This window comes from Maniola jurtina, chromosome 11, assembly GCF_905333055.1.
Source record: "Maniola jurtina chromosome 11, ilManJurt1.1, whole genome shotgun sequence".
Classification (NCBI taxonomy): domain Eukaryota; kingdom Metazoa; phylum Arthropoda; class Insecta; order Lepidoptera; family Nymphalidae; genus Maniola; species Maniola jurtina.
In genome coordinates this window covers 8,668,325-8,680,852 of record NC_060039.1, presented here as the reverse complement: position 1 = coordinate 8,680,852, position 12,528 = coordinate 8,668,325, and positions in this window count along the sequence as shown.

Here is a 12,528-nt window from a genome sequence, read left to right as displayed (position 1 = left end):
CGTTCTGGAAGCCTACGAAGTGTCAAACTATAAGATTGTACCTAAACTAAGTGGTGAAGCAATATATATAGTTTCCGTCTAGTTCGACCTCGTGTTTTCTTCATCGCCTGCCTAACCTCCTCTACAAATTGGCGATCCAACGTGCGGCTGGTTCAACGCCTCTACAAATTGGCGCTCCAACTGGTGGCCGATCCGACGCAACGGCCGACGTGACTACAGGCGACATATGAAGAACAATGAGGATCTTGCCAGACAACATCTTTGAACTCTGTGAAGAGAGTTTCTGAACTACTTTGATGACACTGTTGTCACTATGCGTTCTGTTAGAATGGAACCAGTATCTTCGCCTTCGCTTCATGAAGACAGTCAGACCAATACGCTGTCAGACTAACCTTATAGTCCGCTCATCTCTTTGACACTCAGCCCACTGAAGAGGAAACACTTTGAACTTTTGATAATTATTATCCTGTACTAGATGCTCTATATGAAGATGCTATGGAAAGCTGGAAAATTATAGCGACGCACCCAAATTTTTTCTTACCAAGAACGAAAACGTGTTCAATCCTAATGGGAAGCAAGCTACTTTGTCCTTGGAGCAGTTTCAGTGCAGGGGGAGGGTGGATAAGCACTTTGTTAACACAAAGCCTGAACGAAGATTTAAGAGATTGGATGGACGAGAATAATTTCTTACCAAGGCTAACAACGACAATTCCTCGATGCCATCGAGGAAGATCTCCAAAGAACGACTACAACTAACTTCCTGTCTCTCTCGTCGGGACGACTTCGCAGACAGAGGGGGAGACTGTAACACCGATTTCAGTACTCGACCCGATAACTAGATGGCGCTAGTTACCTGTTACTTCGCGTTACCGTGAACTGCGGGTCAGTCGTATATATCGGCTAGCATATGTTTGTAAAATCATTCTAATCAAATCAATCTAATCATTTCCAATCGATTCTAATCAATTCCTAATGAATTCCGAGTCAGTTCCGGATTCCTTCGCTCGGTACTCAAACGAGTTACGAACTCTGCATCCACATCTGTTGGGACAGAGTTAAACGCTAGTTTCAGTAGTACCAACGACATAGGTGGCACGAACCCCTGCATCCACATCTGCTGGGACGGGGCGTTCCGGAAACCTACCAACCTTCATAGGTGGCACGAACTCCTGCATCCACATCTGCTGGAACAGGGCGTTCTGGAAGCCTACGAAGTGTCAAACTATAAGATTGTACCTAAACTAAGTGGTGAAGCAATATATATAGTTTCCGTCTAGTTCGACCTCGTGTTTTCTTTATCGCCTGCCTAACCTCCTCTACAAATTGGCGATCCAACGTGCGGCTGGTTCAACGCCTCTACATGTTTAAATTTTCAAAGTAAGATAAATATACCAAGTGGGGTATCATATGAAAGGGCTTTACCTGTACATTCTAAAACAGATTTTTATTAATTTTTATGTATAACTAGCTGATGCCCGCGACTTCGTTCGCGTGGATGTAGGTTTTTTAAAATTCCTGTGGGAACTCTTTAATTTTCGGGGATGAAAAGTAGCCTATGTGCTAATCCAGGGTATAATCTATCTCCATTCTAAATTTCAGCCCAAACACACACACACACACACACACACACACACACACACACACACACATATACAAACTTTCTCCTTTATAATATTAGTGTTATAGTGTTATAGTTTTTGATTTATTGAGCAAAATGCTGGAAAAATACCCGAGTACGGAACCCTCAGTGCGCGAGTCTGACTCGCACTTGGCTGTTTTTTTTAAATAAGATAAATTTCCATGACAAATAATATTCCGGTTTAAAACATAACATAACATATAATATTTATGTATTTATTTATCAAATTGATTGATTCATAAAATTGATTACATTATTAAATTATAATAGAAAATTGAACATGAAAAATGTCTGGTGGTAGGATTCGGCAGTAGCTAATTACCATCCTACTGGTAAAACCGTTCCGCCAAGTAATAAAGCATCCCGGTACGACATCACACAGCGCACCACACCACATCACATCGCACTTACGGCGTAGTATAGGTACTACTGAAGTAGCTGCTATGGAAAAGTTATCATACAATTTTGAGTAACTTCGTGTACGCTGAAATTTTAATGGTATTTTAATGTCTTCTCGCGGCAGAGCGATTTATTATTCAGTAGTACTATAGAAACATAGGGTTAAACTTAATAAATAGAAATGTTTTTGCTTTGAAATAATTAAAAAAAATGATCATCAACTCAAACGATTATAAAAAAGGTTTTCTGTCTAGCCTATTTTATCGCAAACTAGGCCAAATCACTGTTCGCAGAACTTCCTAATATTAGTCATTTCTCCCTAAAATAAGGCGAAATCCTTAAAAGTGGAAACACTACAATCTACAAACAACAGAATATGCCACAGATGCAGATCAAAGATAAATGTTTCTAGTCTATGGTATATGATTCAAGCCAGCAAGCTCAAAGGATGCGGGTAACTTTAGAGACATAATATATAAGTCTATTATACGAAAATAAATTATTTAATGGCAATAAATTGATGCAAAAAACATTAATCACCTATATGAAATAAATAAACATTATAAATAAAAGTGTATTTGTAGGTACATTCTATAAAAAACTAAAAACATTACCATATATTATTATTTTGTAAATAAAGTGTGCTTACGTGTAGTAACGGGTAACATTAATATTATAATAGCAGCCCTTTTTTATTTTTATATAAATAAGGAGTAAACTGACGTTTACAGTGTTGACAGTTTACTCAGTTTATGATGGAAAATGAAAAATAATGTGACCATTGTGACCAAAAGATCCACACGATATCCACACCATCACTCACTTTAGTCACTTTATACTTATTATGTCGTGGATCGACACCAATCAACACACATATTTTTGACGTGACAACGTCTTATAATTCGATAGAGCCGGCTGCACGCACGAAAAAACATGACTCATGCGGCGTTACCTCGCTCTGAGGCGTTCCATGTAAGGCTTAAAGTGCAAGCGAGAGCGCGGAACGAGCGACAAAGAAGCACAATCGGACTTTGTTGTCACGTTCAACTATCGTCAGTAAACCGACTTTACAGACAACCAATTTTTTTATTTACTAAGAAATTTTCCAATTGTTTTAATTATTATGAATCGATATAAAAATATTTATAACAGCCAAATGATGATCATAGGGGAAATCTCATAATGATCTTTTTTCTTTTGAAGGCATTCCAGACCCGTGGTAGAGATGCATTTGACGATTCAAAAGTACTTGTAAAAGCTTAATTAAATAGTTAAAAAATATTTTTTTTTTGTTTATATTTATCTCATTTTTGTCAGCCTGTACTGAGAGATAATTGTAGGTACTAGGTAAATACGGTCGGCCTTAAAATTAGTGTAGTAGTTCCACAATACAACATTGTAAGACACAAGTGTAAGTAAATTAAAAATTTATAACACCCCCGACAAGTGAAGGTTACAGTAACTAGAAAAGAGCTGATAACTTTCAAACGGCTGAACCGATTTTCTTGGAATTTTAGCTAAGAACACTCTCGATCAAGCGACCTTTCAAACAAAAAAAACTAAATTAAAATCGGTTCATTAGTTTAGGAGCTACGATGCCACAGACAGATACACAGATATACCTACCTATACACGGATACACACGTCAAACTTATAACACCCTTCTTTTTGGGTCGGGGGTTAAAAATAGGCATTATGTTAAAGGAATATTTTTTCATTTCCATAGTATCCACAATAGTTTCGCGGAATTGCTACTCGAATTCTGAGGCCGACCGTACCTTTTTTCGAGGTTTTTGGGGTTTCCACCCCTTTGCCGATTAATAAAAATTCCACTCAAGAGAAGCCGGGGCGATCACCTAGTTAGGTGGGAAACAAATCGAAAATGGTTCCAGTAAGTATCATCATATCATCATAAGGTCATAACCATCATCATTATCAACTCATATGTTATAATATCAACTCATCGCCGGCTCACTATTGAGCACGCGTCTCCTCTCAGAATGAGAATGGTTTGGCCATAGTCTACCACGCTGGCCAAGTACAGATTGACAAACTTCACACCACCTTTGAGAATATTATGGTGAACTCTCACCACGCTGGTTTCCTCGCAATATTTTCGGTTACCATTAAAGCAAGTGACAGGTACTTAGCTATACCTATTACCTACTTATAATTGCTAAAAATGTTTATATGCTTATAACTCTGAAAAGCCAAAAGTTCGTGCGCGGGATGGAACCCCAGACCATCTAACCACTAGCATCGGTGCATCTGCCCTTGACCACTAGGCATCCTCCATCACCACAGTCAGTAGGTACTTACTGGCTACTTGGTACGTACCTGCCTATAATATTTCAAATTCTACGTCGGTACTTTGAAAAATAACTCTCTAATGTAGTTTTGATGTTATCGAAAGTGCTATAAAAGCGTCCAGTGTACTTTTTCTATAGAAATTAATGGTTCTGTGACCCCTTGACGAATCGCCGCTTCCTTGTGACACGGCAGGCAGTATTTACCATTTTAGGAGAACGGTAGTGCACGCACAGAGTGGATGGCTTTTTATTAGACCTAAGATAGTCATCTTTTTACCCGACTACGACAAAGTCAAAAGGAAGGGTTATGATTTTAGCAGTCTATGTAGGTACGTACTAATGTATGTATGTGGGTTTGTATTTATGTCTGTTCCACCGTAGCTCCTAAACTACTGAGCCAATTTTGATGACAATGAGGCGTCAATCGATTCACCATTATAGTCCGGGTGACATAGACTACATTTTATACCAAAAAAATCGACCTGACAGACATCCAAAAAAGTGGGGGTCTCCAAATTTTTTTTTTTGCTATCGAGTTGGATATCAAATGAAAGAGGAAAAAATTCTGAGTTCATAAATATAAATACACCAATATAAAAATAGGCCGAGCGACAGAAATCCGTGGAAACGAAAAAACAAACCTCTTTGAATTTCCGGGATAAAAAGTAGCCTATGTATTCTCTTATACAAGTAGCCTATGTTAAAAAGTAGCCTATGTTATTCTCTTATAATAATTTGGGTAGTGAAAACGAAACATTATCTTCCTACTAATATCATACACGCAAAAGTTTGTATATGTATGTACAGATCTTTCACGCAAAAACTACTGGGCGAATTAGGCTGACAGGAATGGAGATATTATGCCCTGGATTAACACAAAGACTAATTTTAACCACGGAAAATCAATAAGTTCCTACGGGATTCTTAAAAACCTAATCACGGAAACGAAGTCGCGAACATCGGCTAATTATTTATAAATTTTAAAGATTTATATAGCTAAGTATGTATTTTTACAACAGTAGGTTATGCTTTTCGACGCAGAGCGACAATTTTCAAGAGGATCTAGAAAAATAAGTTGTGGAACTTTACAAAGAAAATATAAGTGTATAGGTATGCATATTAAGTGGGTGCTAATCTTTATATGTTAAACTACCTACTTAATTGTGAAACCTCCGACGCTCTTTATCACCGTATTTGTTACAAGAAAGTGAAAATACAATCCCTATTTTAAACAGGGATGTTAAATAATATGTCCATTTGACACTGCTTTAAAATTGCTCGTTTTTATTCCGGCATTTTTATTAGCTCCCGTTTTCCTCTTTGTAACGGGACGCGGCCCTCCCTATAGTGAAATTTATTTAAATTCTTAAAAGAATATTCCCTTTTCCGGGCCACTTTGTTCGCGCTAAAGAAATCTTAAGTGAGTTGGTTACAGTTTCTGCCGTTTGTTATTGAGACACATCTACTGTTCTTATTTTTATTTTGTATTCAGATACGGTTTATTTCATTTTATTATCCGAATTTGGTAGGGTTATGAACTTATGATTAGGTATGAGCATGGACGTACCCAAGTAAGTGTAAGTCTATCTATGTATATATACCTATACCTATTGTTGTTATACATATCCGGATTCGCCTTATTAGATTAGTTATGAGAAGGGCTTAGGCATAGATAATACACTAATACCTGGGCTTAGGTTATAGTCCGCCACGCTAGTCCAGTGCGGATCCGTAGACTAGGTACATATCACCAACTTCGAGAACATTATAGAGAACTCTCAAGAATACAGATTTCCTCACGATGTTTTCCATCACCGTTACAGGAAATGGTATTTGATTGCTTTAACAGCTGCACTTAACAGGGTTCTCTCCGTCACTCGTTTCATACAATCGTAGTTCCAATTTCATTTGAATTCTAGCTGATGCCCGCGGCTTCGCCCGCGTGGATTTAGGTTTTTCGAAATCCCGTGGAAACTCTTTGATTTTCCGGGATAAAAAGTAGCCTATGTGCTAATCCAGGATATTATCTATCTCAATTCCAAATTTCAGCTAAATCCGTGTGGTAGTTTTTGCGTGAAGGAGTAACAAACATACACACACACACACACACACACACACACACATACAAACTTTCGGCTTTATAATATTAGTGTGATTAAGCAACCAAAGTCCATGAAATTTTGCAGACATATTCTAAAAACTAATATCTGTGTCTGTGGTGTTTTAGATTTTGCTAAAAATATGTAGTTTTAAAATTACAGGGGCTCAAAGATTTGTATGAAATTTTTTAAGACCGCGTAACTTTGAAACCGAATATTTTAACAGAAATCTGGAAAACCACAGACAATAGACATAGATATTAGTTTCTAGAATATGTCTGCAAAATTTCATGGACTTTGGTTGCTTAATATTCAAATGAAATTGGAACTACGATTGTATGAAACGAGTGACGGAGAGAGCCTTCTTAACTCCGAAAAGTTACAGTTGCGTGCCCGGTATGACTATGAGTAACCCTTCCGAATACATTCCGAACGTCTCAGCCACGCCACTAGGCCATCAGTGCAGAAGCCTCTCAATATAATATTTACAAGTAGCTACAGAAGTATTGTAAGGAAAAATATTCGTAGTAAGAAAATTGGTGATCTACATAAAACGCAAACTAGTAACCGTAATATGCTCGCGACTCCTACGCTCCGCCTCAGGAAAGTCTGAAAGTAGTTTGTGAACAAAATCCCGCAATTTAAGACTTGCCTTTACACAAGTTCATAAATCTATTAAAAGTATGCTTCTGAAAGAGCATATTACATAATCGAAGACTGTATAAATGAGCGTGAATTTGACTTGCAGCTCACTCCAGCAATACTCATGGAATGAAATAAGTACAGAGCCTGCTTGTACACACAGCATAATAATGAATCGAATCTTTGAAAAGAGCAACCGCCGAGTTTCTTGCTGGTTCTTCATGGTAGGAAAGGCATTCCGAACCATTTCTAAATGCATTTGAAAAATCAAAAGTAGTTACTTTCTCTACCTAAATCAGAATTTTTTAAGCACCTAGCTAGTCAAATAAATTAACTAAAATAGGTATTTTTAGGGTTCCGTACCTCAAAAGGAAAAACGGAACCGTTATAGGATCTCTTTGTTGTCTGTCTGTCTGTCCGTCGGTCCGTCTGTCGTGTCTATCAAGGGTACTTCTCGTTGACCTAGAATCATGAAATTTGGCAGGTAGGTAGGTCTTATAACACAAGCAACAAACGGTTAATATTTTTACTAGTAGTCAGTTTATAATTTTTAAGTTTTATCTTGTTTCTTCATGACGTTTATTGTTGTGTAAAGTTAATTAAAACGCACTCCTTTCGTCTCTTCCCCATAATTAAGTGCTAGTAGAGTTTAGTATCTATGTAGATAGGTCTGTACCCGTCCCTCGGGATTGAGCTGACACCGTGCATCGGGGACATAAAACATTCACGCCCTAAAACCGGTTAATAGCCACAGTTTAGAGAGTGAAATGTATTCTCTTTAGCGCCCAATTTTAACCAACTTCAAATAAGGTTCTCAATACTACGCGTTTTTACGCACAAACGAGGTGGGGTATGGTATTTTTTAGGGTTCCGTACCTCAAAAAGAAAAAAGGAACCCTTAAAGGATCACTTTGTTGTCTGTCTGTCTGTCCTACGAAAACCGATAGGGTACTTCCCGTTGACCTAGAATTGTAAAATTTGGCAGGTGGGAGGGCTTACAGCACAAATAAAGGTAAAAAGTCCGAAAATCGTGAATTTGTAGTTTTTTTGTGTTACCTCACACAAAAAAATAAAATTTCACGAAAAATTTAATTCACTAAATCACATATAGATGGCGCAGATCGTTATTAACTTGCATTAACTCTACATAAAGGTGTCAGACGTATATCTTGTACGACAGTACAGAACCTTTAGTGTGCGAGTTCGACTCGCACTTGACCGGTTTTTTATTTCCAATTTGGTACGGAATTCTTTCTTTCTTATTCTTAATTCTAAAAGGAACTTAATGAAGTACCTACTCAGGTATTTCAAATTGTTTGACCAAAGCTTGAAAGAGGAATGACCGTTGAATATGATTTTTATTAACAAACGACGACATCAGTATAAACAATAATGTCTGCAAATTAATCAAAGTTTGAAATTATTTCAATATTGATATAACTCCAGTAAGTACCGGGGCGGGCCGTCCACCAAATATTTGTTGAAGGCAAACAGTAATATCGTTGCGCCTCCCGGCAATCCCTGCTTCCCTGCTTCCGTATTTCTATCGCCCGATATGATAATGATGGACCGTGATTGCTGATGCGTGCTTCAAACAGCTTTGTGTCGGATTTATTGCAATTTGCCCGGGATTTTAATGGAACGCTGTGCAAATAGACGCGGATATAATATTAAATGCGTGAAATCGTACGTATTGAATAAAAGGTAAGTACTGCTGTTTATTATTTGTCGCAATCTATGCTAATACCTATTCATAAGTATTTATATTTCCATTAGTAAGGCCAAACAGTGATATTATAATATTACTATACCTATTAGATGATTAACTTTGTCCGCGTGAATCTAATATGTTTAAAAAATACCGCGGGAACCATGGATTTTATGGAGTGAAAAGTTGTTTATTTATCTCCATTTCCAGCCAAATCCGTCCAGTACTTTTTGGGTGAAAGAGTAACAAACATACACATGCATACAAACTTTTGCCTTTATAATATTAGTGTGATAACTACTAGCTGATAAACCCCGCTACTTTTCTATTTCACGAATTGCACTGAGAAGTTTAGGTCTATTCACTCACCTATCTATTTTTTACCGAAATCAAACCTGTAACTAGTAAGGAAGAAATGAAAATATATGTACCTATGTATTATATTTATAATATTTAAGTTATAATATGTATCTAATGCTCTTACTTAAAAATTGTACGTTCGATATCTGGGAGGGGTATTTGGAAATTCTATTTCTGATTTGTCTCTGGTTTGGTCTGGTGGGAAGCTTTTCAAAGGATCAAAATACTTTTTCTTTAATCTAGGCGTTTTTGGCTCACTGAATAAAAATCTGAACTCATTTCCAAGAAAGTCCAAAGTTTGTGGTTTCGATCAAAAAAAACGTCAGTTACAATTGTTGTATTTTAACAGCTTTCTTTTCGTTTTTTGCTCCTCCTGTAAAAATTTATTTCATAAGTACATCCATTTTATTCGTCAGCTTCTCATATAATAAATATACATGTATATGTTTTTTTTTAATTTACAGACTAGCGCTTGGCTACAATCAGACCTGCTGGCAAGTGATGATGCAGCTTAAAATGGAGCGCACTTGCCTAGAAGATGCCTATTCAGTATTCACTCTTGACTTAAAGTTTATATCAATCGTTAATAAAGACGTTGATAAATTATAGTAAAAGCATCGTCCACAGCGTGATTATAATTAGAAATGTGATCCGTTGTCGCTACAAAGACATAATGATTCGTCACTTTTAATGACTGTCTAATTTGTTAGTGGGGCTTTGGTAAATCTCAGCTCTAGAAACTTTCCTCTTCGGCGACCCTTTCCTTCCTTTCCTGTAGAATTTCCGAAAATCGTTTAAAATACGTATTCCTCCATATTTTTCAACCGAAAGCCTAATTCAATATAAAAATTTTCATGGACATAATTATTATAACTTCAAACATGACGGACTTTCATACTTTCAAACCCTTATTTTACCCGAGGTTTTAAAAATTCTTTCTTAGTGAATGGTTACGTTATAAACCCGTCTCGTGGTTTGAGCTGTGCGGTGCGTTGATTGATGATTCAGTCAGTTTTCTTTTATACCTATATCTAGAATCTAGATGTATAAATATTTTGACTTTTCTAATCACCTCCTTTTTGATGTTACAATAATATTATATTTTTATTAATTATAATTTGTAACCATTGTAACAGTAAATTATATTGTAATCATAAGATAATTACCTAGGTACTACCTAAGGTAGTACTTACCTAAAAACTTTGGCCACGTTCTTACTAAATTTCTTTCCACGAGTTCGATAAAACGTTAAATCAACTCTAAATATTGTACATTAAGAAGTAAGAGGGTGGATAATAACCCCAAAGCTTGTTGAGTATCGCCTCCTCAAAGTTTTCCGTAGACAGCAACTTTTAGCTGGGTAATGAAGACTTATGAGTCTGCCGTCCGGTCCTCACTCATAATTGTCATTTTGGTTATTAGAACTGAGACGTTATCAACGCAGAATCCATGACGGTGACATATTGAATACTTCGCTCTTTTAAATTGGATCCATCATTTTATTTTCGGTGACGAAATAAAAGTGATTTTTGTTTTTCTGTGAAACTTTTAGGGTTTAAAGGGGGTATTTCGATCAATATTTCAGTAATTTACTTAGAATTCGTGATCATTATAAAAAAGATGGTTGCTTCCATATTATTATAAATGCGGGAATGTGTTTGTTTGTTGGTTTGTTTTGCAATCACGTCGCAAAGGCATAACGAATTGACGTGTTTTTTGCATTGGTAGATATAATTAAAGACCTGATAGGTGATTCGCAAATTCAGTGTCTAACACTAGGATTAATAGGGATTGTCTATTAATAGGGATTTTTGTGTGGTCATCAATTTATTATTATTTATTAGTAGACAGTTAGAAAATTCATAAAAGGCCCAATATTACGAAGACTTTATTGTATGACGTATAAACTTCTACTACATTTGGAACCCTTTTTTAGCCGCTTATCGGGGCTGTAATGCGTTGTACATCGTTCCACGTGAACGGGCGTGATTCATCAGAACCCATTCACGGCGATCTCAGGATTCAAGCGCGGTTTAGACTGGGTTAGTGATGTGACATGTACGCACTTTATGTACGCATTAATGGAGAGTAAAATAGTTGACATTACATTTTACTTGAAGTGAAAACTTCTTTAGGTGCGTTGAGTGATTTTGGGATTCAAGGCCACGTTACTGACATAATAATTTTATGGATAATAATGTTACGGATCAGCCTGGCTGTCCAGCTCGGAAATGTAGTCAGTATTCTTGGCACCATTCCACGTGGGTATGATTTGTATAGTAATCAGATAAGGTTAGCTTTAAGTTTTATTATAATATCCATACTAATATTATAAATTCGAAAGTGTGTCTGGCTGTCTGTCTGTCTATCTGTATGTCTGTCTGTCTGCTACCTTTTCACGGCCCAACAGTTTAACCAATTCTGACGAAATTTGGTACAGGGTTAGCTTAGGTATATCCCGGGGACGGACATAGGCTACTTTTAATCCCATTCCAAATCCAGTAGCTTTTGCGTGAAAGAGTAACAGACGTCCATTCATCCATACATTCCAGTTTATAATATTAGTAGGATTTTGGTATGACTATGAAAGTTTGCTCAACCCTACTCGTAGTTCGATCGACGGATTTAGCTGAGCGACGCGCCGCGTTGCCGACAACGCCGCGGCTTACCGTGATTTCCCGGGGGGCTCGGACCGAAAAGACACCTCGCTTGCATCCACATTATTACTTTCCCATACCCTGACAGCTAGGAGAGCCTCTGAGATCTGTAATTATTTCCTCTAATTATTATTTGGACGGCTTAAGACTTTTACCCCTATATTTGATTCTAATTGTTAACGTTTATGCCTACTGGCCCGGGGTCTCGTAGGAACTTAGTGCTGGGAGACAGTCGAGCTTATTTTTAGGGTTCCGTACCTTAAAAGGAACAACGGAACCCTTATAAGATTTCTTTGTTGTTTCGTTGTTGTTGTGTAGAGACTAAAATATTTGGCAGGATTCATATTTTTCCGACCTATTTTGCTACTCCAATACAGGAAATGAGCCTCTACAAATACGGGACACAAAAAATATAGCCGAATGAATATATTAATGTTTGCGATGAAAATGAAAACATCAGTGTCCACCCTCCGAGGCGACGACAATGCATCACGAGGCGACTTCCGTCGGAAGTGGCGTAACGAGGCCGTTGTTCAGACCCCTGCTCTAGTGTTGGGCAGAACCTACGAGAGATCTAATCCATTCCATCTATTTTTTTTTACCCGACTGCGGCAAAGCCAAAAGGAAGGGTTATCATTTTAACAGTCAATGTATGTTTGTATCCAGATTCTGTGGGTTCCACCGTAGCGCCTAAATTACTGGGCCGATTTTGATT